Below are 26,969 nucleotides of genomic sequence, written 5' to 3'. Positions count from 1 at the left end.
GACCAAAAGGATATCTGACCAATGCAAAGGGTGGGCTGTGATTACAGAAATCCTTCATGTCTGAGCAGATTATTAGTAGTAACCCTTTTTCTTAGATGTAAACATGATAATGCCTCATTTTCTCAAAGACACCAGAAAGAACCATACATATTTACTCAGAATTCAGTCTTGTTACCATCCGCATTTAATAATCAGGAGACTGAGGTAACTAAGCAGGTAAATAGATGTTTTTAGAGGGATAATGCTTGTTTGGAGCCCCTGTATGTGTGACATAATGAGACAGATATTTTAACAGCTAACTTCTCAAATACTGGAGGTCACAAATCATCCAAAAGACAACACTGTGCAACACTCTAAGGAAATAGTGCTATTTAGAAGGATTCCAGATTCCATGAAGATGACATTAATTGAGCATTATCAAATTTATCAATGAGTTCTTCTAGCTTGAAATACAGGGATTTATATTGTCTTGTAGTTATATCTAGCTGTTGTTCCAAAAACCGTGATACTGTTCAAATTAAATTAGCATTCTAATATTGCAACCTTTAAGTTTTTATGCTAATCTTTTTTTAAAGATTTTATTTTTAATATTTATTTATTTGACAGACAGAGATCACAAGTAAGCAAAGAGGCAGGCAGAGAGAGAGGAGGAAGCAGGCTCCCTTGCTGAGCAGAGAGCCCAATGTGGGGCTCGATCCCAGGACCCTGGGATCATGACCTGAGCCGAAGGCAGAGGCTATAACCCACTGAGCCACCCAGGCACCCCGTTTTTATGCTAACCTTAAACTAGCAATACAGCTATATATATATATATATATATATATATATATATATATATCTCCTGATATTTATTATTAATAGGAAGATAATAAAGTGGGTGATTAAACATTTGCTAGTTATTCCTGTAATCACTGGACCAGCCTCTTGAGGAGGCCAGGTTAAATAACATGTCACCAAAATGATAAAATTTTAATGAGTCATTAACTGGTTGTGGAATTGTTAAGTATAGAGCAGAATTATTTTGTTGATCATAAAAGAGGAATTTGAGGCTAAGAAAAAGATATAACAATTTGGGTGGCATTTATTATGACAAATAATCCATATCACCTAATTCTGAGTTTATTTTCTCAATTTCAGAGGCTTTGAAACATAGATTACTTCCCCCTTCATTATGACGTACCTCATACAAGACTAATTTAAGTAAAACATTTCCAAGCCTCCTGGTACCTTTGGATCTGCATGCATAATTTTTTCTAATTAATTCAAAGGTTATAACTCCTTAGTTTCAAAGTTATGTTTTATATTTTTTTTGTTTTCTGTTGCCATGCAGATGGACAGCCACAGGTAACAGTGACTTCACTATTTTTAGCCCATCTAATTTGTGTAGGTTAGAAATATATTTATAACATTTATCAAGATGATTGATATACTACAGATTCTGTTGTGGCCTCTACAACTCAAGCAACTTGAGTTATTGAAAGATGGTTGTAATCTGAGTCCCTATAGCACACAACTGAATAGTAGAGCTCTAGGATAACCCCTGAGATAGGACTAGTCTTTCAGGCAGTCAGCCAGCCCTGCATGAGGCTTCCATACCCAGCTTTACATAGCAGCTAGAGGTTTTAACAGATCCTGATTGGAAGAGGGTAAAAAGAATCACAATGAGTCAGGCTGCCGTGTTATCTGAAAAATGTCTGTAAGGTCTAGGCAGGATTATTGCAGAGAGGGTTTGAAGAGTGGCATGATGGCAGATTTTAAGTATTTTACCTGGGATACTTTACTCATTAAAGGAATAAAAGCAGTACTCTTAAAAACGTACTGGTAAGAATACTTACTCAGCTTGAGGAAAAACTGTCTAAAAAAATAAAGCCTTCAAAAATGAATGGTCTTAGAAGATAACATAGGGGATATCTATTTGGTATAGATCTCAGCAATGATTTTTTGGATTCGACACCAAAAGCAAGAACAAAAAAAGCAAAAATAAACAAGCAGGACTGATCAAGTAAAATCTTTTCCTTCTGCACAGCAAAGGAAAGCATCCACAAATGAAAAGGCAATCTATAGAGGATGATAATTGGAAATCATATATCTGATAAGGGGTAAACATATGATAGATATAAAGAACTCATACAACTCAATAGCAAAAAAAAAAATCCAATTTAAAAATGGACAGAGGAACAAAATAGACATTTTTCCAATGAAGACATCCAGATGGTAAACAGGTATGTGAGAAGGTGCTCATCATGACTGATTATTGAGGATATGCAAAGAAAAACCACAGTAAGATATCATTTTATACCTTTGAGAATGGTAATTGTCAAAAAAACAAAAGACACAAGTGTTGGCAAAGAAGTAGAAAAAAGAAACCTTATGGACTATTGGTGGGAACGCAAATTTTTACAGACACTATGGAAAACATTATGGAAGATGCTCAAAAAATAATAAACAGAAGTACCATATCATACAGCATTTCTACCTCTGGGTACATGTCTGAAGGAAACAAAATTACTATCTTGAAAATATATCTGCACCCTTATGATCATTGCAAGATTACTTCCAATAGCTAGGACCTGGAAACAACCTAAATGTCCATCACCAGATAAATGGAGAGGGGCTTCTGGGTGGCTCAGTCAGTTGAGTGTCTGTCTTCATCTCAGGTCATGATCTTAAATTCCTGGGATGGAGCCCCATGTTGGGCTCCCTGATTGGCAGGGACCCTGATTCTCCCTCTCCCTCTGCTTGTTGTTTCCACTTCTTGTTCTCTGTCAAATAAATGAAGTCTTTAAAAAATTAAAAAAAAAAAGATAAATGGATTAAAAAATGTAGCATGCATACACAATGGACTATTATTTCTCTGTTTAAAAAAAAAAAAAAAAGACAATCTTGACATTTACATGAATGGACCCTGGCAGCGTTAGGCTAAGTGAATTATGTTAGACAGAGAAAGACAAATACTGTAAGACTTCATTTATATGTGGAATCTGAAAAAACAAACTCCTGGAAACTGAGAACAGACTAGTGGTTGCCAGAGTGGGGGCTGAGGATTAGGGGAGTAGGTGAAGGTGGCCAAAAGGCATACATTCACAGTTATAAGAAAAATAATCTTTGAGAATTGAAGGTATAATATGATGACTACAGTTAACAGTACCATACTGTATATCTGAAAGTTGCTAAGGCTGTAAATCTTAAAAGAATTCTCACCACAAAAAAACAAAACAAAACAAAACAAAAAACTATAACTGTGAGGGGATGAATGTTAACTAAATTTATTGTGGTATCACTTGGCAATATATATGTCACATCATTTTGTCACATACTTTAATACAATGTCACAAAGCAGTTATATCTCAATAAGACTGAAAAAGAATAAACAAATGGATTCAGTGTTTCCAAAAATACATGGTGTGCTATGTGAGGTAGTGTGCTTCCCTGCTTTTTAAAGATTTATTTATTTGAGGCAGGGTGGGGGAGGCAAAGGGAGAGGGAGAATCGCAGACTCCCCGCTGACTGCAGAGTCCAATGCAGTGTTCCATCCCACCACCCCGAGATCATGACCTGAGCTGAAGCCAAGAACAGGACATTTAACCTACTCAGCTACCCAAGTGTCCCCTGTTTTTTTGTTTGTTTGTTTGTTTGTTTTGTTTTGTTTTGTTTTGTTTTAAGTATAAGTGATTACCTCCAGAGAGGTAAATGAGATTTTCAATTGGTTATATTTAATAACATGTATTCTTCATAACAATGGTTACGATAATTATTTAATTCATGCAAATCACCTAAAAATCATCTCTATCACATATGTGCTTAACAATTGCTGGTTATCATCTCTATTATTACAAACAATGTGGTTACTTTGTCTTCTCAGTCACATGATGCACCAGGTTTTCACTCTTCACCTTCTGTCAAACTAAATTGTGTTTTAAGCAGCAGCATGGTTTTGTATGTTGTAAATACATAAATGATCATGTGCCTTAAAATCAAGGAGGGAGACAAACCATAAGTGACTCTTAATCTCACAAAACAAACTGAGGGTTGCTGGGGGGAGGGGGTTTGGGAGAAGGGGGGTGGGATTATGGACATTGGGGAGGGTATGTGCTTTGGTGAGTGCTGTGAAGTGTGTAAACCTGGTGATTCACAAACCTGTACCCCTGGGGATAAAAATATATGTTTATAAAAAATAAAAAATTTAAAAAAAATCAAAGATATATAAAATTAAACATGACACTTGCTTTACTAATCACAGTATGTGGAATGTTCACCTTTGCTTTCCAGATAAAAGTGCCACCTGTTTAAGGATTCTGTTAGACTATGATATCACAGAAGTGGCCCTGAATTATTCTGGAAATTACACCTGACCCAGAGCCAGTCACTCCATAACTTGGCCAGTTAGCACGAGATGGTCAACAGAGAGACCTCTGTTCTGTGTTTTCCGTTTCAATGAACTTGACTAGTTCTCTCTACAATCTGTATTATTGAATCTAAGTAAAGACTGCTCAGAGGGAAACGGTTTGGGGAGTATACACAGAGATGAACATGGATGCTATGAGAAAGACTATGACAAATCATTATAAGACTATGATAAATTAAATGAGAAATAAATTATTATATCTAGAGCTGGGTTCTTTCCTGTTCTAAGGACCAATAAGTTTCTAATCTTTAAGATATTTCTAACATCTGCCCTGTTAGGGTAGACTGTCTCAATCCAAATCCACAAATGTAGTCGTATCTGTGTCTGAGCTTGAAAATGCCTTCAAGAAGAATTCAAGATGTGGCAACATTGAGAAGACTATCCTAAAATAAACCTCCTTTTAGACTGGAGTGTTTCATATTGGCAAGAAAGTTTTTGTATTTGTATTTGTCCTTATATATTTTTTTTCCATGAACTGAAAGTTTAAAACTAGTGTTTCAAACATTATCACTAAGATTTTTTGGGAAAAGTTTTCAATTAGCAATAATCGCGCCTCGGATAAACCTCATTGGCTACAATACTGCCACTGAATTGCTCATATGGAATTATTATAAAATGTTTTGTCTACTGTTAGCGGGATCTTTAGAAATAGAAATATTAGACCATGAGGGATGCCTGGGTGGCTCAGTCAGTTAATTGTCTGACTTTTGGTTTTGGCTCAGGTCATGATCTTATGGATGGTGGGATGGAGCCCTGAATTGGGCTCTGAGCTCAGTGGGGAGTCTGCTTGAAGATTATCTCCCTCTGGCAGCCCCCTTTCTCTCTGTCTCTCTAAAATAGATAGGTCTTAGAAAAAAAAAAGAAGAAATATTAGACTATGATATTCTGTAGGAGAGACTGCCAAAAGCCCCCCCATATTCATTCTCCACTTCCTTTTGTAGTAATAGAACTTTTGATAAAAGCATATCGCATGGCCATCCAGTCAGATTACATTTCCCAGCCTCCCTTGTAGTTAGGAGTGACCATGTGAGGCGGCTTTTGCAATGACACATGAGCAGAGTGATGTTTGAAACTTCTGAGTCACTTATGTATTAAGAAGCTGCTGACTCTATATTTTTCAGCTGGAGAAATGTGTGACTGGAATGAAAGCCACCCAGTGATGACCCAAGTAGATGGAACATTCTAATGAATGCAGAGCAACAGGACAAAGGAACATAGGCCTTTAGATGACCTCATGAAATACATACTCCCTTTTAATGATGACCACAGCCTTGGCTTCTGACAAGTTTCCTTTTACCTGCTCTCTGCATATGCCTAGCTGCTTCACCACAACCATGACTTCTGCTCATGCTTTCTGCTAACCTAGTTGTTAGGGACAGAAATTTCTATTTTATTTGATCCACAGTATTCCTTACCTCATATTTCTTGAGAAGCTTAGCATACACCGTAACTAATACATTCTCTATAACTAATATGTTCTCTAAGGTATTTTAAATGAACCTGGGATGATTATTCTTTCTTTCTTTTATAGATTGTCTGACAGGTTGTTGTTGATTTTTCTCAAAATAAATGTGAATCTTGCCAGGGTCCTTTGTTCACAAATAAGATATATGCTGAAAAAGAACCTTCAACATCATGGTACTAACTCTGTCCTTGAAGATGAAGATGGCTTTAAAGATTCCAAATAGAATAAACCCAATTTAGAGTTAAATAAATAAACATATAAATAAAAATTAAGAGATTGTAAATTGAGTACTGCCTATTTTAATCGTAGAAGTTTCTGGAAATGTTGGCTATGGAGTTAAGGCATGAAATCTGCCCAAACAGATCAAGAAATCCATGAAAAGAAAGGATAATCATGAGAGAATATTATTTTATAATCTTAAAGATATAACTATTTACATAAGAGAATATAGGGAAATATTTAAATATATGTTGTTTTGACTATATAAACACATACTTTTATATATTTGGATTTGGAATTCATTTTAATAAAATGACCTTGGTTTTAAAATGAGTTGGATATAGTAGGATTTCAGAATAGTGTAATAATCACAGGAAAATTCTACATAGATTTTTTTTTGGATAAGTAATTATCCTGCTCTCTGCAACTGTCTTACCTCTCTCAGCAGAAATTTCAAGAAAGCCCAAGTAGCATTCGTGTTGTAGAGACAACATATATCTTTATAAAAGACTACAGAAAGGAAAATCATAAAAAAATTCTGGTAGTTGGGTCTACATGCTCAACACAAAATACAGATCAATTACTTTTATCCCTTCATTGATAGTTCGAGCTGGAAGCAATCTCAGCTGTATTCCCTTGACTCACAAATGAGAAGTTAGAGGCCAAAAGAGTTAGACAATGTAATAAGATTAATCAAGGTCACAAAGCTAATTACAGACAGAGTCAAGATTAAAACATTGGTTTCCTGGTTTCCCGTCCTGGCCTTTTCCCACTGAGCCATATTGTCATTAAGGCTCTATTTAAAAGTAATCTGGTTAAAAATACAGCTAAAGAGAAGAAGCAAGTCTTTTCCAGTTGTTCAATCAAATGTAAAATTCCTCAAAGTTCACTTGCATAAAAGCACATCTGGCTGGAGCGCTAGTCTTTTGCTAGAGCAGCGCATGTCAAATCAAAGAAACTGGAGTCTGAACATGCCTAAGAAGGGCTGCAAAGTTTAACACTGTGGGCAGTCAGACTCAGGCCACATTTGGAACTGCTGGAAAGAGGGGAGGGGATTTAAGCCCCAAATGGGGCTTAAAGGAAGAATAAATCTGTTAGCAGAGCAATTACTCATGTCCTCAGTAAACTGCCTCCTTCAAGGATTAGCAGATAAATCTAGGCCTAGGCATTAGTGTTTTCTTGGCACATATTCCTCCTTCTGGACATCAATAACAATGTATTTACCCAATTATCAGATAATCCCACTTAAATTGATCAATTGATAGCTCCCCAGTCCTTTCAAAGCACTGCTTTGTTTTCTTTGGCCTCAAACACCTAAAAATATTTCTAGAGGTCAGAAAAGTACAAATTGCAAATTTATTATTCTTGGGAGTCGCAGGATGACCTTTAACCTGGTTTTTCAGAACCAGCAGGGTGCCTTGGAAAAGTGATTTCCATTAAAGTAAATAGGAGTCCTAGGGCTAAAGGCAGCTTAACCCCTTCATGTGCTCAGCCCACCCTGAGAAGAGGAACTGGCAGTCACAGAAGGCACTTGACATTTGTACATCATTTCTCTCTGAAATGGGGTGGTGGGGGGTGGGGGGACAACTGTTCTCTTTCTCTTTGATTTTTTTCCCCTGCCTTTGCAACTAAACAATACTGTCCAAAGTTTTACACAGTGATAACTCCTATGGAGAAATAAGTTTCCCTTCACACAAGTGAAACATTACATGGGCTTAATTTAAACAGGGATATCACAGATCCTCAACTTCTCATTTGAAATCCTTAGAACGAACAGGGTAAGAACTGCTCAGAGTCCAATTTCTTTCATAATTCTAAGAGAAGTTCACAGATTCTGGAAATGAAAATACAAAATATCAGGTTACATTTGAATTTAAATTTGAAATTCAATATCAACGGATATTTTTCAGTGTAAGAATGTCCTAAATATTTCATGAGACAGACTTAAAATGAAGAGTGCATCTGTTGGGGCATCTGGGTGGCTCAGTCGGTTATGTGTCTGACTGTTGGTTTTGGCTCAGGTCATGATCTCAGGGTCATGAGGTTGAGCCCCAAGTTGGGCTCGGCATTGCCTTTGGAGTCTGTTTGGGATTCTCTATCTCCCTCTGCCCCTCCCCTTGATTGCTGTCTCCTTCTCTCGCGCTCTCTCTCTCTCTCTCAAATAAATAAATGAATCTTAAAAAAATGTATCTGTTGTTTATGAATCCAGATGTAACTGGTCTCTGTGTAGTCCCACATTTTGTTTGGCGACATCATAACGACAGACTCTACATATCAGCTACCAAGGATGTAGTGGTTGCCAAACAGCAAAGGATGGCAGAGGCTGATGCATGATGCCATTTAGGGCTGGCTGGTTTCAGAACACACTACCTCAACTGTGGTACTTTCGCAGCTGAAGGAGTTTGAGAAAATGGTGGAAGCAGGAAGAGCTCTCTGACCTCCCTCTGTCCTTCTCTGAAGCAGGTCCTAAGACGCTCAGTGAGAGGTATCCTCCCCATGCCTTTCCTGGGAGGAAAGGAACATCCTTATCTCTGACAGGAGAGAGAAAAACCTGAACTAACAGGCCTCGTGGTTTCCTCAGTTTACTACATGTGGCTCATATTCTTTCCCCATCATATAGTTCCACAACTGCCAACTGTGCATCCCACCTGGCATAAAAGCACTCGGGTCTAATTGTTTCATCAGGTCTTTATTTCCTTTCAAAGGCCTTCCTCACATAAAATTTATATTAAATAAATTAAATAAATATATATGCTTTCCTCCTGTTAATTTCTCTTTAACAGTTTGTTTTGCAGACCCAGCCAGGGACCTTAAGAGAGCTGAGAAAATCTTCTTCTCTCCTCTAGGACACAGTCACAGTCTGCTTTCTCTCAGTCTAAGAATAAAGAAAGGGGAGGATTTCAGCAGGGTTTATGAGGAAGAAAGTCTCTTCATCAACACCAGCTTTGAAATTTGCCTATTTCATTTTCAGCAGTTCTCTCTGGAATCCTCTTTCCCCAGACTAGCTTCCTTCTGCTGCCCCAAGAATGGACTTGGTTATTCCCCACATTTCCCACATGTATTTTGATCACAATTGTTCTCCCATCTGGTATGCATTTTCCCATCTGTAGCTTCTGTAATCATTTAATCCCGATCACCATTTAAATCTTATTTCATCTTCGAAACTTCCTTCTTAGCATATGGCTCTCTTACCCAGTTTGAAGCACTAGAGAACATTCTAGGTCCTTTATTTGGCACTAACATTTCAACGTGGTTAAGTTGCTAATTCATTCCTTCTCTCCTCTCTTCTGTCTCTCTCTGACTTTGTATAGCTCTCTGTCTCTCACATACACACACCTTACCTCCTGGTTTTTTAGACAGTAATGTCCTGAAGGGAGGCATAGAAATGTATTTAGTTTTATTTCTCCTCCAATGATAGTAAATGTGCCTAGTATATTCCACATCTGGGTTAAGGTTTCAATATTCATTCAATCTTAGTCATTCTCTATCTCCTTGAATTAATACAAACCTTCTATTCATTCATTTAATAGCATTTCCTACACACATATCAGATGCTAGATGTCTCTTAGTTTTCGGATCGCCAAAATAGAAGTTGCAGTAGGGAAGAGATTTTATTTAGCTAAATCTCTGAAAACAGAAAATGCCTGGCACAACATAGATGCTCAATGAATATGGATTAAATAAATAAAATAGGACCTTCCCAAGACTTCACCTCTCTCTTTTAAACACTTGCATCAGCATCTGGTTATATTGACTTCAATCTCTTTAATTCTCTATGAAGCAGGTTGCTACCAGGATTGTAGCTCCCAAATCAGTTCTAAGGTCTTTACTTCTCAGCTTATGTACCTTCTAAGACATCCTGTTCCATGAAAGACAAGATTCCCCACTCTTAAAAGTGGAATGCTCCAACTTCATAATCTGGGCCTAACTGAAGTTTCCAGATTTAGCTGTTTATTCTCTAACTCACTGTCATGCTTTAATCAAATTCAGCTAATTCCTTTTGATGAGGTTGTAAACAGTTGGAGTTGTATGGGGTCAGGCGTTTGGTAAAACAAGGGGGTTGGGAGGGTGGGCGGTTGGATGAGCCTGGTGGTGGGTATTAAGGAGGGCAGGTATTGCATGGAGCACTGGGTGTGGTGCATAAACAATGAATTTTGGAACACTGAAAAAAAATTAAATTAAAAAAAAATCTAAGGAAGCATTTGGATGTAAACAAACAAACAAACAAGGAGTGTGGGTCACTTTACATTCTCATCATTTTGAAGTTCACCTGGCATTTCGTGTATGATGCTTTGCACAAGTTGTCACTATCTAAAAGGTTCCATGCTCCGTCTTAGCCCAAGAATCCCTATACTTCTGTTCCTTCGCTTCACATATAATTCTCTGTGTTACTCCCATCTGTCTTCCTGATTTAAAAAGAGAAGTTCTACTCTGTGTGTCTCTATAATACTTTCCTTTGTCTGTATGTCTGCCAGGGTGAGCATGCTAAGTTATAACTTGACTAGTCTCTGAGTTCCTCATAGCCAGAGATCCTGGCTTGTGCATCTCTGTATATTAGTTCCCCTAATATGTGTTAAATAGAATATAAATTATTTTGATAAGGGAATTCCACTGTGTAGAGTCTTTCCTTTTCTTAATGCCCATCATATGAATACATTCCCTCCCTGGTTCCTTTACATTTTGCTCCGCATCAGAGTGATCGGCAAGTAATCCTTTCCATAACTATGCAAAAGCAAAGAGAGATAGCTAGTACCCTTGTCCAAATTCACAGATGCGAGACAGCATTACAGTGTGTACAGATCTGCCAGGGTTGAAGCTTTGGGATTAGGAATGGCAAGCCCCCAAATCACTGGAATCTTAGATATCTCACAAAGTCTTCATCTAGAATGTAAGCTCTGGGAAAGAGGGAGATGTTCTCTCTTTCATTCACCTCTCTATTCCCAGCATCTGTTGCTATAGTTGGGACATAATAACCACAAAGTTAACAGTTAAATTAATTACAAACCACTTGTCTAAAGCCACATACCCCTGGTAAACATTAGAATTTTATCTGAACATTCGGAAGACCATTCTCTTAATTGCCCTGCTTCTGCTTAGATGGCAATCTAAACTCAAGTTCCAAAATCTGCTAGTGGAGACTTTCCCACCTAGGCAGTCTCATCTGTTTATTCAGATTTGATTATCTGGTGCTAAGTGCTTTGTCATTCTTTCTTACACAGATAATATTTCTTAATCTTACACCACCCTAGGCCTTTTAAACACATGACTGTTTTGAATATTAATAATGTTAATGAATATTAATCATAAACATAATGCCAACAAACTAATCAGTAACATTTTGTAAATGATGAAACTGAATTACACTGAGGTTAAAGAATAGGCTCAAGATCAAATACTAGTAGTTTCAGAGCTAGCCAATCTAGCTTCACATAGGAGACAACCTCTACACTCTACAAAAGTCAGAGTAATCAGCATCTCTAAAACTGGGTATCAAGGGAGGAGCTATTAGGTTGACTCCAGCACCCCACTTTCTGAAGGTTTACCAGTGTCCTCAGAGTAAAATGTGAACAGACCCCTGCCGTGAGACTGTCACAAACGATGTCAGATGGCATCCCTCACAGCTTCCTTGTGTCAGCAATGACAACATTTTACAGACCCCTCCACTTGACCGTAAGTTTAGGTGTTGAATCTGTGAAAGGAGCCAGGAAAACAGCATAAATAGAGGACAGGAAAGCATTTAACATACCACTAGACATGAGCCCTGGTACTAGAAATACAAAAATGCACGTTGAGATAGAATGGCTAACATCCCGAAAACACGTGACTTTCAAAAAACATTCACCGTTTAAAGAAGCAACATTTTATTTTTAATTAAATGTATGTGGCATCTTTTACCACTTAGTTGTTCCAGAGACAGATATGGAATCACAACTGTTATAGGGGGAAAAGGATGAAAAATCAAAAAGCTCTAAATTTGGATAATGTACTTGGCAGATTTTTATGCTATGTTATTGAAGAAAATGAAGCTTATATATAATATTATATACACTGAAATATACAAACATAAACTACCACAGGTACAAGAACAGAATGTGTGTATACCTTTCTGCATTTATAAGTAATGAAAACATATAAATAGAATACTTTTTCATTTGCAGTATTCCTGAGCCAATCCTTACTTCCCAAATTCCCCTTTTTGCTTAGGAATGGTAGGTTGAGGCTGACTACCTACCTTCTTTGAGGATGGATTAAGAGTCATTACCTCAGAAAGAAGGAGCCCTTTACTTAGATGGAAGTGGTTCTTCTTCTTCTCCCATATTCTCTCCGTGTTTCAATTCCCAGCCAACTCTTCTCTTCTTTTCAATCCATCAGACATCTTCAAAGTGTTCTCCTTCCATGATGAGCTGTCTGTATTGATGGTTGCTCCTTTTTTCTGTTGATATATTTTTCTATTTATTTTTTTGTCCTCTTTATGCACTGAACTTTTAAAATTTATCTCTATATACCAATCACGTATATTATGTAAAGTATTTATGTATTTGTATACATGCATTTAAATTTTTTGACTCAAACCAGAATTTATATTGGAATTATGAGAAACAGATCAAAACTTAATTTCTTTTCTAAATGACTACCCAATCGTTTGAATGCCATTTGTTGATTAATTCCTATTTTCCCATGGATTTAAAATGTCCTCTAAAAAACTAAATATCCATATATACTTGAGTTTGTCCTAGATTTTCTCTTCAGTTCCACTGACCTCTCAATTCATGAATTTTATTTCATCACTTTGCTCTTTATTGTTTCTTTAAACGTTAACACTTGACTGCGGTTAACAATTTTCAGAGTACGTTGATTTAAGACTTTTGTCATCCCAACATACATTTTTAATAAGGATTCATGGCTTGGAGGGATTTTCCGGCAGTATTGCTGATTTGTTTATACTTTTTTATGTTGTTCAGTTTATATAGAAATGAATACTAAGTCAGGTATCTGTATAATACAAGAACACTGAAGCACAAAAAAAGTGGTATTTTCATAAAAAAAAGTTTTGTTTGACTTTGTAACACATTTCAACATTTTACAAGAATAACTTTCCATTATTACCCCCTTGCTATTCTTACTTTAATAAGATAAACTGAGAATCAGTTTATTTAATTAATAAAAAAAAATCTTTGTATATTTTTACAGTTCTTATAGTTCAACTCCCTTCCAGAACACAAAACTCCGCAGGTTCCTCTACTCTTCTCTCTTTCAGGGGGCCTTGTCTTTAAACCAGGACCCCAGGCAATGATATGTATCACCTTGAAATTGACTTAGTCTAAGCCTTCAATTAAAATTCATAATACTCCATTCTAAAACTTTCACAAGTATGTGAGAATCAAATCATTAATAAACTGCTTAATTACTCCTTTAGATTGCTTTTTCTTGTGTATAGTCTGAAAAATATTCAACTTTCTTCTCAAGTGCCTGGACTCCCAGTTGATCTTCTTCTCCATGAAATATGTCGCATGACCCACCACAGGGCATTTTTTCCTGTTTTTTTTAATATATTTATTTTTAATATTAATAATGTTTTCAATATAAAATTCACACATCACACAATTCACCCATTTAGAGTATACACTTCAATAGTTTTTAGTGTATTCGCAGATTTGTTCAACTATGACTACTGTCAATTTTTTTACTACTGTCAATTTAAGAATATTTATATTACCTCAAAAAGAAGCTCCATACTCTTTAGATATCACATTTACCTCCCACCCCCCATAACTTCAAACCCTAAAGAGAGTCACTAATCTATTTTCTGGTTTATAGTTTTCACTTCTCCAGTTACTTCATGTAAGAGAAATTATGCAATATGTAGGTTTTATATGGCCAGCTTCTTTCACTTTATACAATGTTTTCAAGGTTCATCCATATTGTAGCACATACCAATATTTCATTCCTTTATGGGACTTAAATATATTCAATGGTATGGACATACCATGAATTGTTTATCTGTTCTTCAGTTGTTGGAGATTTGGGTTTTCCACTTTTTGGCTGTGATGCTGCTATGAACATTCCTGTACAAGTTCCTCCATGGACATATATTTTCATTTCTCTTGAGTATAAACTTGGGAGTATGATTCCTGAGTCATATGGTAACGCTGTTGAACAATCTGGGAAATTGCCAGACTGTTATCCAAAGTGACTGAATTGTTTTACATTCTCAACAGCAGTTTGAGAGGGTTCCATTGTTCCACATTCTCACATTATTATTCTCTTACTATTTGATTATAGTCATACTAGCAGTGTGAAGTGGTATCTCACTGCAGTTTTGATTCGTGTTTCCTTGCCAACTAATGATGTCAGATAAGAAGATGGGTCTTCCAGAAACTGCCACAGATTCTGCTCTTGGGACTGTTTGTTTACGTGGGATTCTGTACTGTGTGATTGGGAACCCTAATACCACAGAATCATGAAATCTATAACCAGAGTCTTAGAAATGGGCAGTGTTTAGCTCAATCTCCCTTAATTTTGCATAAGTTCATGATTCTCTGGTCAGAATGCATTATTTTAAAAGTAAGTTTATAATTTATCAAATACATGGATGTGACAAAGTCAAGTGGGAGAGAATTTATAATGAAAGTCATCCATTCCTTCCTCTACCCTCTCCATCCCAAACACCAATTCAAATTCATCTTTAAGTTTTTCTAGCTTTAGTTCTTTGGATTAAATATATATATTTGTAAGATTATATAAAATTGTCTAATTGTATGGACAGTTAATACACACAGCGATACAATGTATACACTCCCATTTACTTCTTCTCAATTCTAACAATTACTGGTTGTTTTGTACTGTTTAAAATTTGTGTTCTTTTGTTTCCTCAATAGCTCTACTAAATAAAGAAATACTGGTGGCAGAAGCTGCTTGTATCTATAAAAAACAGATCTTTTTCTGTAACTCTGGCAGCAAGGGGCTACACATGTGAACTTAGCTCAGCTGGTCAGCTCCACCATCCTGGAGTTTTGATTATGAGGTTAATAAAGTTAGGAATCAGAAAATGGGGAGTTTGTTCTTGGAGCCTTCATCAACCTTAGCCAGCAGGAGCATCAGGGCAGCCCTGGCATTTGCTGTTCAGTGGTAATATGACAAGATTGTACTTTTTCTGAGAGAACATTCAAGATACATTTCTGTGGTTCTAACTCCTTTGGATTTTATTGTGCTATTATCCTTTCCTACCCCCATTTTTTTGGTTCTCCAGCCTTCAAAGAAATTCTATCCTACACATTCATTGTGTACTTAAATCAGACTGAGAAAGATTGTAGTTAAGAAACATACGTAAAGTACATTTACAATGAAAACTACATAAGTTAATATCTGATTTCCTGCTATATTGATATTTAGTTATCCTGTTTTCAGCCCATTTTCTCTCTTCTGCCTTTCACCACATGCGCAGATTTCCAGTTTGGAATCTTCAGATCGCCCCTTTTCCACTTACCACTGTTTGGACATATTGACGTGGTAGCTTTTGTTTCACCTTGACAATATTTTTTATTTTATTTTTATTTAAAAAAATATTTTATTTATTTATTTGAGAGAGAGAAAGCAAGTGAGAGAGAGAACACAAGCAGAAGGAGAGGGAGAAGCAGACTCCCTGCTGAGCAGGGAGCCCAATGAGGGTCTCAATCCCAGGATCCCAGGATCAGGACCTAAGCTGAAGGCAGAGGCTTAACCTACTGAACCACCTAGGTGCCCCTCATCTTGACAATATTTCACAGTTCACTTCAAGGTCAAAACATTTAGTAAGTAGTCTTATTCCTCAGAACTCTCTTCTCATTTCAGGTGTACATTTATTGCCCTTAAAAAAAAAATCCAACAATGTAAATTTAAAGTGAGAAAAGAGAAAACTGCTTAAGCTCATGTGGCCATCTTGAACCATGAGCTTAAAATGCTCTTTGAGTTTTAAATCCCAGGGTTACAGAATTTTACTGGAGGAACTATCTTTTACTCTTCTGTATCTATATCTATAGCTGTTTCATTATTCTATACCTTTAAATTAGTATTTCACACCAAGTGTCACCAACAACCATGTTCCACGAACAATTTGCATACTCATCTGATGAGCCAGGAGTTCTGTGGCGGTCACTGTGTCTTTGCCTAGTGAGTTCTGGCAGTAAGAGAACACTAGTGTTTACCTGATACCTATACTATCTGAGAACTTCACCACAGAAGCTATTGTGCCACTCCTTTCCTAACAGAAATCATACGATTTTTGAATTTAATTTTTTTCTTTTTTTTTCCCAAAAGAAAGCACATCTGGTCTCCTGCTTTAAGATCTTCTTATATAAAATTCTAAAATACTAGTCCAAATAGACCCTTTTCCTTTGCCATCATAGCCTCAAGGTTAAATAATATGAAACTAAAAATCTCTCTGAATGGTGGTCTGCTTTGAGTAAGCATTGTCTGATTTGGACTTTAACAATTATTATATGCTTTAATATGCAACTATTGCCTACTTAACTCAAATAACATTTTTTATTGCCATTGTACCACTCAATGTTAATTTAGCACAGCTCATAAAAAACTCTATAGAAGTGACGAGAATAGACATTTAACCACTGACCTTCACCGACTGAATCAAGTCTAAGCATTTTTTTTTTTTTTTTTTTTTTTTTTTTTGTCTCAGGGACACCTCGGCTTGATTTAGCTAGCAGTCCTCATGAACTAGGATTTCCTTTCTTTCTTATTAACCCTGGCACTGGCACTGTCACTGCCCTATATCCCTTTGAGTAGTTGGTTGCCTACTATCTTTGATATGTTTCCTCATTGGTGAAATGCATAATGAAAGTATTTATATTAAATTAATGTATTCAAACACAATTTCTTGAATGCCTACTATGGGCTAGCTACTCTTCTAATAGCTGAAAACACATAGGAAAATTCTTCCCACATGGAATTTTAATTCTGCTCATGCAAAAAGGTCAGCAAATAAATAAAATATTGTTTTTAGGGTAGTGAAAAGGGCTATGGAGATGAATAGAATTAGATAATTAGATAGAATTGAGGCACTGAGGTTAATCATTTTAATAGGACAGTTAGGAAAGGCTTCACAGATTCTGCTCTTGGGACTGTTTGTTTACTTGGGATTCTGTACTGTGTGATATCTGAACCAAGACTAAATGAAGGTGAAGAAGTAAATGCTGAGTATATCCTGGGAGGTAAGGAAGTAAATCCTGAACAGTCCATTCAAAAGGAACAAGTGTCCTAAGGCAGAAATGTGCTTGGTATATTCAATGAAGCAAACAGATTTAAGTAAAATTAAAGTTGGAGGGATGAGGTTACATAAGGAACTGGTAAGGGGTACAGATTAAAAAGACCTTCTAGGCCACCTGAAAAACTCTGGCTTTTACTCAATGAGAGGAGAGGCCACTTGGGGGTTTCTCCATACAGAATTGACATAATCATATTTTTATTTCAAAAGGATCAATTTGGTTTGGAATTGAAACTGAACTAAAGATGAGAACAAGAGTAAAGTGGAGAGACATCTTAGAAGATCATTGCACCCAAGTGTGAGATGATACAAAATTGTACCTGTATGTTACTGGCGTTACTGAGAAGTAGATTTGGGAACTGAATATTCTGATGATCTCACAGACAGAATTTGTGGTAAACTGAGAATATAGTGTGAGTCCATCTTTGGCCTGAGTACCAGGTCATGGAATCAATGTCAATAGAATTAACATCTACTGAGACATGGGAAAAAAAAAAATGGAAGAAAGGCAATTTTGGAGGTGGATACAGCCCAGAGGTTTACTTTTGTGGCATTTTAATGTTGAGATGTTTTTAAATGTACAGTTAGAGTGTCACTTAGGCAGTTGAGCGTACAAGTCTGGAGTTCCTGGGTGTTGGGGCTAAGAATATACTTCACTGTATTATTATCAGAGAGATGGTATTTAAAGCTATGAACCTGATGTAATAATCCAGATGATGAATGAAAGTAGTAAGAGAAGGTATTTGCTTCTTCTCTTCTTTTAAATTTATTTGAGAGAGAGACAGAGAGAGAACAAGAGAACACACTCTCACATGTAAGCAGAGGAAGGGACAGAGGCAGAAAATCCCAAGCGGACTCCAGGCTGAGCATGGAGCCCAAAGTGGGGCTCAAATTTACGATCCTGAGATCATGACTTTAGCCGAAATCAAGCATCAAATGCCTAAGTTATTGAGCCACCCAGGCACCCCAGGGATTTGCCTTTTGATCTGAAAAATTAGAGTCAATTTCTATCTTGCTAATACATTTTTCTGTCACTAAGTTTTTCTACATTTAAATTATGTGAAGCTGGGGAGAGAGGACCCAATGAACTAGATTTAAAGATTCAGACACAGGGGAAAGAGATGATTAAGAAAAAGAATAATATATTTGTATCTTTAGGGTAAATACCCAATAGTGCAATTGCTGGGTCATAGGGCAGTTCTATTTTCAAAACATATGATCTCCCTGATATGAGGAAGTGGTGATGCAACATGGGGGCTTAAGTGGGTAGGAGAAGAATCAATGAAACAAGATGGGATTGGGAGGGAGACAAACCATAAGTGACTCTTAATCTCACAAAACAAACTGAGGGTTGCTGGGGGGAGGGGGTTTGGGAGAAGGGGGTGGGATTATGGACATTGGGGAGGGTATGTGATTTGGTGAGTGCTGTGAAGTGTGTAAACCTGGTGATTCACAGACCTGTACCCCTGGGGATAAAAATATATGTTTATAAAAAATAAAAAATTATATTAAAAAAATAAAAATAAAAATAAAAAAATAAAAAAAATAAAAATAAAAAAATAAAAAAAAAGAAAAAGAATAATATAGATCAAAATACATCATTAGGGTTAGAAAAATTAGGAGGAAGGAACCCCAATTCTTCTTTGTGTCCTCACAAAGAATGTGGCTGACTCCAACCTGCTCTCCCTGAGAGATGTGCTTTCATCAGGGACACTGAACTCCTTTTAGGAAGGTTATAACCCTAACTACAGCCATAAAGCAGTCAAGCATGCTTGCAGAATGGAAATAGCAAGGAACATGGAGTTAGAGGGAAGGTTTCATGCCCTGATCAATTTATTTGCTCCATTACTTCATGTTAGTCATTGAAATTTCCTGGGTTGAGATTTTTTATCATTAAAATGTGTACAGCAATTTCTGCCTTGAGCATCTCAGAGAACCACATTTGAGGATCAAGTAAAATAATATCTTTGAAAGAGTTTTGTGAATTATAGAGACCTTAGTAGATATGAAGTTTCACTACTGATCTTGGGATCAGTAAAGTTTGGTAATCCTGGTCCAAAGCAAATGGGCATTAAGGAATAGAAAGCTAAAGCGCCTGAATATTAGCTACTATTTTATCACTAGTTGGGCTTTTTTTATTTTTTTCTGCATACAATTCAAGACTAGGAAATCAACAGTACTGGTGTGTTTGAGAAGACGCAGGTGGCAGGAGTTAGGCAGGGACAAAAGACAGATTTTGAGAAGGAGATACAGGGCTATCATTTTGAGAGCATTAGAAGCAACACTGAACCCTCTGTACTGTGAATGCTTAGCAAAGAGCTGGAGAGAATAAGAGAATTGGGGGTAGGCAATTGTATATTTTCCATACTACACTTTTCTAATTGACTACAACAAATTTGGTATAGCTATTTGTGCAGGCACGTTTCCTATGCATTTTCTGGTGTGGTTTTCTTAACATCCCATCTCAGTCACAATTAGTAGAAAATATTAAAATACAATTCAAAGTAAGAACTCCTAGAGCACAGTCTAATAAGGAATAAAAGTAGTAATAGTTACCATTTGCCCAATGCCTGTAAGTTTAGGTATACATGACAAACATCTCTATATTCTTCGCGTTTATCTTATAAGATAGGCAATGTTGTTTCTTTTATAGATGAACAAATATTGACATTCAAAAATAATAGGTCATTTTATTGCAATGATAATCCTAACCAGGATAAAAATATAGTTGGGTTAAATTCCACAGCTTAGAGGCAAAGTAAAGGGATATTCCAACTTACTCTGAAACTGCTCAGATAGATGTTTTACATATAAATACGTGTATGCATATATGTGTGAATGTGTGTGTGTGTGTGTGTACACATATAAAGAAAGAGAAGGACAAAACAAAAAGGGACAGAATATGGTTAATTGATGAATCTGGATAAAAGGTTTATATATATGTTGTTTTGTTCTTTGCAGCCTACCTGATGTTTGAAAATATAGACAAATCAAAATGTATAGAATAAAAATAAATACAACAGCTACCACTTAAATCCACTCATCAGTAGAAGCAATGAACAGTCAACCATCATGTGCGTCCTATAATACAAAACAAACTGTATAGAATCACCTGTTAACTATTTTTGACAAAACTATTTAACTTGAAACTAACAAGGTCTTCAGATTTGATTCCAATTTTTAGGAAATACAAGAGACAGAAGTACAAATGAAATGACACTGCAAGAAAACAGTCATAGAGATTCAGGAATTGGATCATTCTGCAGGAAAAAACTGACTAGTGAAAATCAATGTCATGAAAACTGTAGGTCTATTTTAGATTACACATGACTCAAGAAGCATAACCAAAGGCAAATCACCTCATTAATTGAAGAAAATTGTGAGAAATTTGGGTAGGAAGTTTTTATTAAATCATGATAAGAACTATTATTCATTTTATTTGTGTAATAATGAAATTTTGTGTGTGTGTGTAAGAAAATTTAACTTAAATTTTCATTGTATTTTAGAAAAGTATAACGAAATGTTTATAGGTGATTATCATGATGCCTTCAATTTTTAAAAGTTAATTTAAAATATTTTAGAAGAAATAGATAAAATATGGGTAATATTAGTAAATTTAATACTTAGGTGATGAATATATGAATGTTAAACCATTCTTTAAAAATTTAGTATAATTGAATATTTTCTAAAAGATTTGCTATAAATTAAAAATATAAACAATAAAATTGTGAGTTATTTACCAAAGCAGACTTGTAAACATCAATTTTTGTAGGCAGAAAAATCAGAAGAAGACATTTGAGAATTTAGAATTGCAGACCAATGAGCATAGTACATAATAATTACAGATCAGACACAGGTAAATAAAGGTATCACACTGATATGGGTCAGAGATAAAATTACAAATTGTAACAAACTCTCAAAATAATAGAAGCCACACTTGAAGTAGGTTCTCCTTGAGGAATCTGCTACTTTCCCCATCCCTGGATTTTGATAGTTAGCAAATGGGTCATCTTAAGTTGACAATTTTTCCAATAATGTAAGTTGCATGCTTATTATGTCATAGAAAAAGAACTCTCTCTAAAGCAAAATAAGAATGCCATTAAGAATCACTAACAGAGATCCTGCAGGAAAGAAGTAAAGAGAAGAAAAGTACAATGAAGCCATAAAAGGTTACTGTACATTGGAGAGAAAGAACAAAATAGAATTGAACTCATGTTCACCAAAAATTTAGAATTATAAAAGAACTTTATTTTTATTTCACTTTTATAGATATCTAAATAGAAAATAAAACAATTGGGTTGGCTCATATTTTTTTTTTTAATTATTTATTTATTTGACAGACAGAGATCACAAGTAGGCAGAGAGGCAGACAGAGAGAGAGGAGGAAGCAGGCTCCTTGCAGAGCAAAGAGCCCGACGCGGGACTTGATCCCATGACCCTGAGATCATGACCTGAGCCGAAAGCAGAGGCTTAATCCCCTGAGCCATCCAGGCGCCTCTGGCCCATATTTTTAGAGATAAGTGAGATGTTACTACAGGTAGAAGAGACAATATAGGCAATTCTAAAGACATTTTAATATGTAGCCATAAAAACAAAAATGAAGATATTAGAGATACAGAATTATAATGAGGGAAAATTATGACAGCTACTAGCCGGTATAATTACCAATTCAGAAGGAAAGTTTTAAAATTGAGGAAACTATGAAGTTGAATTACAGGTTTACCAAGAAATGAAGCTGAAAGCTTGGGTTTGCGACGGGATATCCCTGCTACCATTCTAACAAGAAGGTTATTAGGATGCTGAGGAGTTTTAAGGATTACAAGTGACAAATTAAACATTAATGATATGCTTATTCATTCAATGAGTAATGATATGCTTATTCATTCATATTGTCAGTAATATTTTAGTAGACATACTGCTAAGGCTATAGAATAAAGACAAAAGAGTATTTTTAGAAACTTAGTATCTACAAGAGAGATAGCCATGTAAATAATTCCCATGAAATTAATGAATTCCTATTTAATGTAATTCATTTATGCCCTGTGCTTCTGGGAGCTATTTATTAAAGACAATATAAGCTTTTATAAGATTAAGCATTTAAAAAGCAAAAAGGAAGTTGGACACTAATAAACACCACACACAAAAAAATAGATGAGTTCAGAAAGGCAGACAGGAGCTTATCCTGTAGATTATTATAGACTCGAGGAGGGAATTTGATCTTATTCTAAGTCATTAGCTAAGGAAAGGCATTGACAGTTTTGGAGCAGAGGAGTGACATAATCTGATTTTATTACCCTGGGTGCTATAAGAAAATATTGTAAGGAAAGCAAGAGCAACCATGGAGAGAACAGAATAAATACTATCGCAGTCTTCTGGGTGCAAACAAATAGCAGGACATAAGACAAAATGACTTTACCTGGGAAATCTAGAAAAGGGTTTTCAAAGTAGATGTTGAAGGATTGACTTGAATCGTGAGTAGGAATAGGAACGTTTCTGGGAGCTACCAAGATACTTAGTGTTTGTTACTTTGTACTCTGAAGAAAAATTAAACATAATTTTTTAAAAGATTTTATTTATTTATTTGTCAGAGAGAGAGAGAGAGAGAGAGAGAGCAAGTGAGCACAGGCAGACAGAATGGCAGGCAGAGGCAGAGAGAGAAGCAGGCTCCCTGCCGAGCAAGGAGCCCAATGTGGGACTCGATCCCAGGATGCTGGGATCATGACCTGAGCTGAAGGCAGCTGCTTAACCAACTGAGCCACCAAGGCGTCCCTAAACATAATTTTTAAGAGATGCTTTAGGTTAACAATAAATTTGAGAGTAAGTTACAGAGATTTCCCATATACTCTCTGTTCCCACACATGCATACCTTCTCCGATTATCAGTATCACTCACCAGAATGGTATGTGCATGTATGTATGTATGTATGTATACATGCACACACACACACACACACACACATATAATTATTTTTTCAAGGATGAGTCTATATTGATATATCCTAATCCCTCTGAGTCACAGTTTACTTTAAAATTCACTTTGGGCAGGGCGTCTGGTGGCTCAGTGCATTAAAGCCTCTGTCATGCCCTGAGAGCATTGGGCTCTGCTCAGTGGGGAGCCTACCTCCCCACCTTCTCTGCCTACTTGTGAACTCTGTCTGTCAAATAAATAAATAAAGTCTTTAAAAAAAAAATCACTTTGGGCCTTGTACATTCTGTGGAGCTGGACAAATGTATCATGCACATCTGTCCATTATTTTCATGTCAGAGAGAGTATATTCACTGACCTAAAAATCCTCTCCTCTGTTCCTGCTCATCCTCCTTCACGTCCACCCCTGGCAACCACTGATCTCTTTACTGTCGCCACAGTTTTGTCTTTTCCAGAATATCATATAGTTGGGATCACACAGTAGATAGCCTTTTTACATTGGTATCTTTCACTGAGTCACAGGCATTTAAGCTTCTGCCATGCCTGTCTTTAATGGCTTAGGCGATCCTTCCTTTTCAGCACTGAGTATTCTACTATCTGGATGTACCACAGCTTATTTAACCAGTCACCTAGTGAAAGACGTCTTGGTTGTTTCTGAGTTTTGGCGATGAAGAACAAAACTGCTTAGAAACCTCATGTGAAGGTTTCAGCTCATTTGAGTACATACTGAGAAGCACGACTGATGAATTGTATGGTAAGAGTATGTTTAACTGTGCAAAAAACTGCTAAATTTGTCTTGCAAACTGGCTGAACCATTTTGCATTCTTATCAGAAATGAATGAGAGCTCCTGTTGCTCCCCATCCTTGCCAGAATTTGGTGGTGTTGCTGTTCTGGATATTGGTTCTGGATACTGTTCTGGATAATAGGTATGTCCTGGTATCCCATTGTTTTACTTTGCACTTTCCATGTCAAATGCTTATTTCCCATGCATTTCTGAATATCTTCTTTGGTGAAGTGTGTCTTCTTTGTTTTTAATAGTTTTATTAAGGTACAATTTACATATATAAAGCCACACATATTTCATGCATATAATTTGATAACTTTGATGCATGTTTATACTTGTGAAATTATCGCCACAATCATGATAATGAACACATAGATCTTCCTCCAGATTTCCTAGGGGCCCTGTATGCTCATCTTCTCCACTATCTCCATTCATAAGTATCCGTTTATATAAAGTGCTTTCTGGAACTAAATATTAGCCTTTTCGAGAATATGTATACATGGAATCATACAGCTCTATTTCATTTGGCTTCTTTAACTCAACATAGTTATTTTCAGATTCTTTCATATCATAGCATACAGTCTTTTTTATTTTCTTTTTCACTCCCTCTGTTGTTGGCTTGACAATCTTGGCCCACCCACATTCCAGAAGGATGTATCCTCCCTGCTTAGTGATTGTGGGCAGATTTTGGCGCAGGCACCCAGTGAACTTCAGCACCACAAAGTGGACTATAACCGTAACTCTAATAGTGCCTGGTCCCCGCTCTTACAGGAGGGCCCTGTCCTTTGCTGTCCCTTCCTTGCTTGCTCTCCCACTCAGTTCTAGGGTATTCTTCTGAGTTTTCTTTACATCTTTACAGTTATTCCAGTATTCCAGTAAATACTTATTTATATTAAACTTTCCCTATTCAAATCATTCTAAAGTTTATTTCCCTTAGTTATTTACATTTTCCACAAATATAGGTTTTGTTTTTTTTGTTTATTTCTGCATGAATTAATGTTAACTCCCATTGCCTGAAAACAGATATCTCCAAATGTCAAGGATTCACTACCTCAACAAGAACTGTAAAATTTTAAATTGTGTTTCTTATGGACCCATTGAACTCTGCTCATAATACATAGAGGCTTCTTAATATAGCCTTACATTAAAAAAAAAAAAAAAAAAAAGAGAGAGAGAGACTATTGTTGTTAGCCAAATTAACACAAAGATAATCTGAGATAGAAAGTACGGTTCCTTACGTCAGACACTAGTTGCAAAATACAATTTCTAGGACATTAACTTTGGAAGAGGGTTTAGGAATGGCACTTCTACCTTACTCAGCTTTTTCCACTTGTACACTTGTACCTCACTTGTTCTTCCTGAAGCTTTTCACACTTTTTCTGAGTATAGGAGCGTTTTCCTAAAGGAATGCTACTTCTTCATTACTTCCTCATGAACCATCCCCCATCCCATGCCTTCTTCCCCAAAGTCTCAGGATCCTAATTCATTTTGACCCTCTAATTATGTTCCAGACATTCAGGTTTTTTTTTTGTTTGTTTAGTTTGTTTTTTCCTGATCAAAACTGAAGGCAACTTCAGATTTCTGCTAGAGAAAGAGGGTAGTATGATACTGAAAAAGAAAGTAACCCTGAGTTTTGGCATTTGGGTTGAACTCAGTAACTCCTGAATATTGTAATATTAAAAAGGTTTCAAACTGCTACTCCCATGCTGTATCTCCAGGGGCTGTGTAAGTGCTGTCCCTTTAAGGGCAGGCATTCAGCTTCCTGTCCCAGAGCCTAGCCCCTGGTTTTTAAAATTCCAGGTCTGAAAGTCCTGCCGGTTCATATTTTTTCTTTGTTATTAATAATGTGTCAGATGGCTCCTTCTTTAAAAATCTCTTGGCTTATGATGAATCCCAGAAATAAGGGTCTGGCAAAAGTCAACAGGAGGAGTGAGCTGTGTGTTATCTCTGAGTGGGAGAGAGGCTTCCTCACTAGTAGTGAAGAAGAGTGCTTCCCCTCTAGGCTTTTTGTCAGTGGAGCTTTCCCTTAATTCCCCTTGATGGCTCTGTTGGGCTCACTTTGTATGAAGCCTCCTTACCAGTCTAGGGGAGATATGAGCTTACCTGTGTCCCTTAGTGTGCTGCTGGACTGGGGTGGAGGTGAGGAACATGAAGTCTGGGGCACCTTCTTCTGTTGAGTAGGAGGCTGACCTACTGCTCTGCTGTTCCTTCAGATCTGGAGTCCCTAACCAATTATATTTTATTTTTTCCTCATTTTGTGGTTTTTCTATGGTTGCATCTTGATTAGTTATGAGCTTCATGTAAGTATATATCAGAGACTATCAGAGAGAGATGGGCCTATACCATTTTATCTGTACTGAAAGTTCCCAATTTATTTTATAATGCTACCAAAAACAAAACAAAGCAACAACAACAACAACAAAAAACTCAAAGGCAGCTGAGAAGAAAAGAGGAATGAAAGAAAGCTAAAGACTGCCATCCTTCATCAATATAGAGGCAAATATTTTTAATAAAATTAAAAATAAATTTCAGCAGCATATTAAAAAAATTATATACCAAGAACAAAGGGGGTATTTTCCAGGATTTAAGAGTGGTTCCACGTTTACAAGTCAATCAGTGCAATCTATAACAACAAACTAAAGAATAAAAATCATATGATCACATGAATTGATGCAGAAAAAAAACAATTGGCAAAATTCAATACCTATTAATGATACAAACACTCAGAGGACTAGGAATAAAGATGGAACTTCCTAAGCTTAATAATAAATATTTACAAAAAGTCTACAGCTAACATCAAATGTAATGGTGAAAGATTGGATTTGTTTCCCTAGGACTGGGAAGAGGGCTAAGATTTCCATTCTCATAACTACTATTTAACAAGTACTGGAAGGAAATAAGACATAAGCA

General features: G+C 36.3%; 1 pseudogene; it reads right to left on the bottom strand.

The window, feature by feature from the left end:
- Positions 1–4,887: 4,887 nt before the first annotated feature.
- On the bottom strand, positions 4,888–5,001 carry LOC131822804 (U4 spliceosomal RNA; annotated as a pseudogene).
- Positions 5,002–26,969: the final 21,968 nt, after the last annotated feature.

Source organism: Mustela lutreola, chromosome 1 (assembly GCF_030435805.1).
Source record: "Mustela lutreola isolate mMusLut2 chromosome 1, mMusLut2.pri, whole genome shotgun sequence".
NCBI lineage: Eukaryota > Metazoa > Chordata > Mammalia > Carnivora > Mustelidae > Mustela > Mustela lutreola.
Note: the sequence above shows the minus strand (reverse complement) of the source record. Positions and strands in the feature narration are given on the sequence as shown.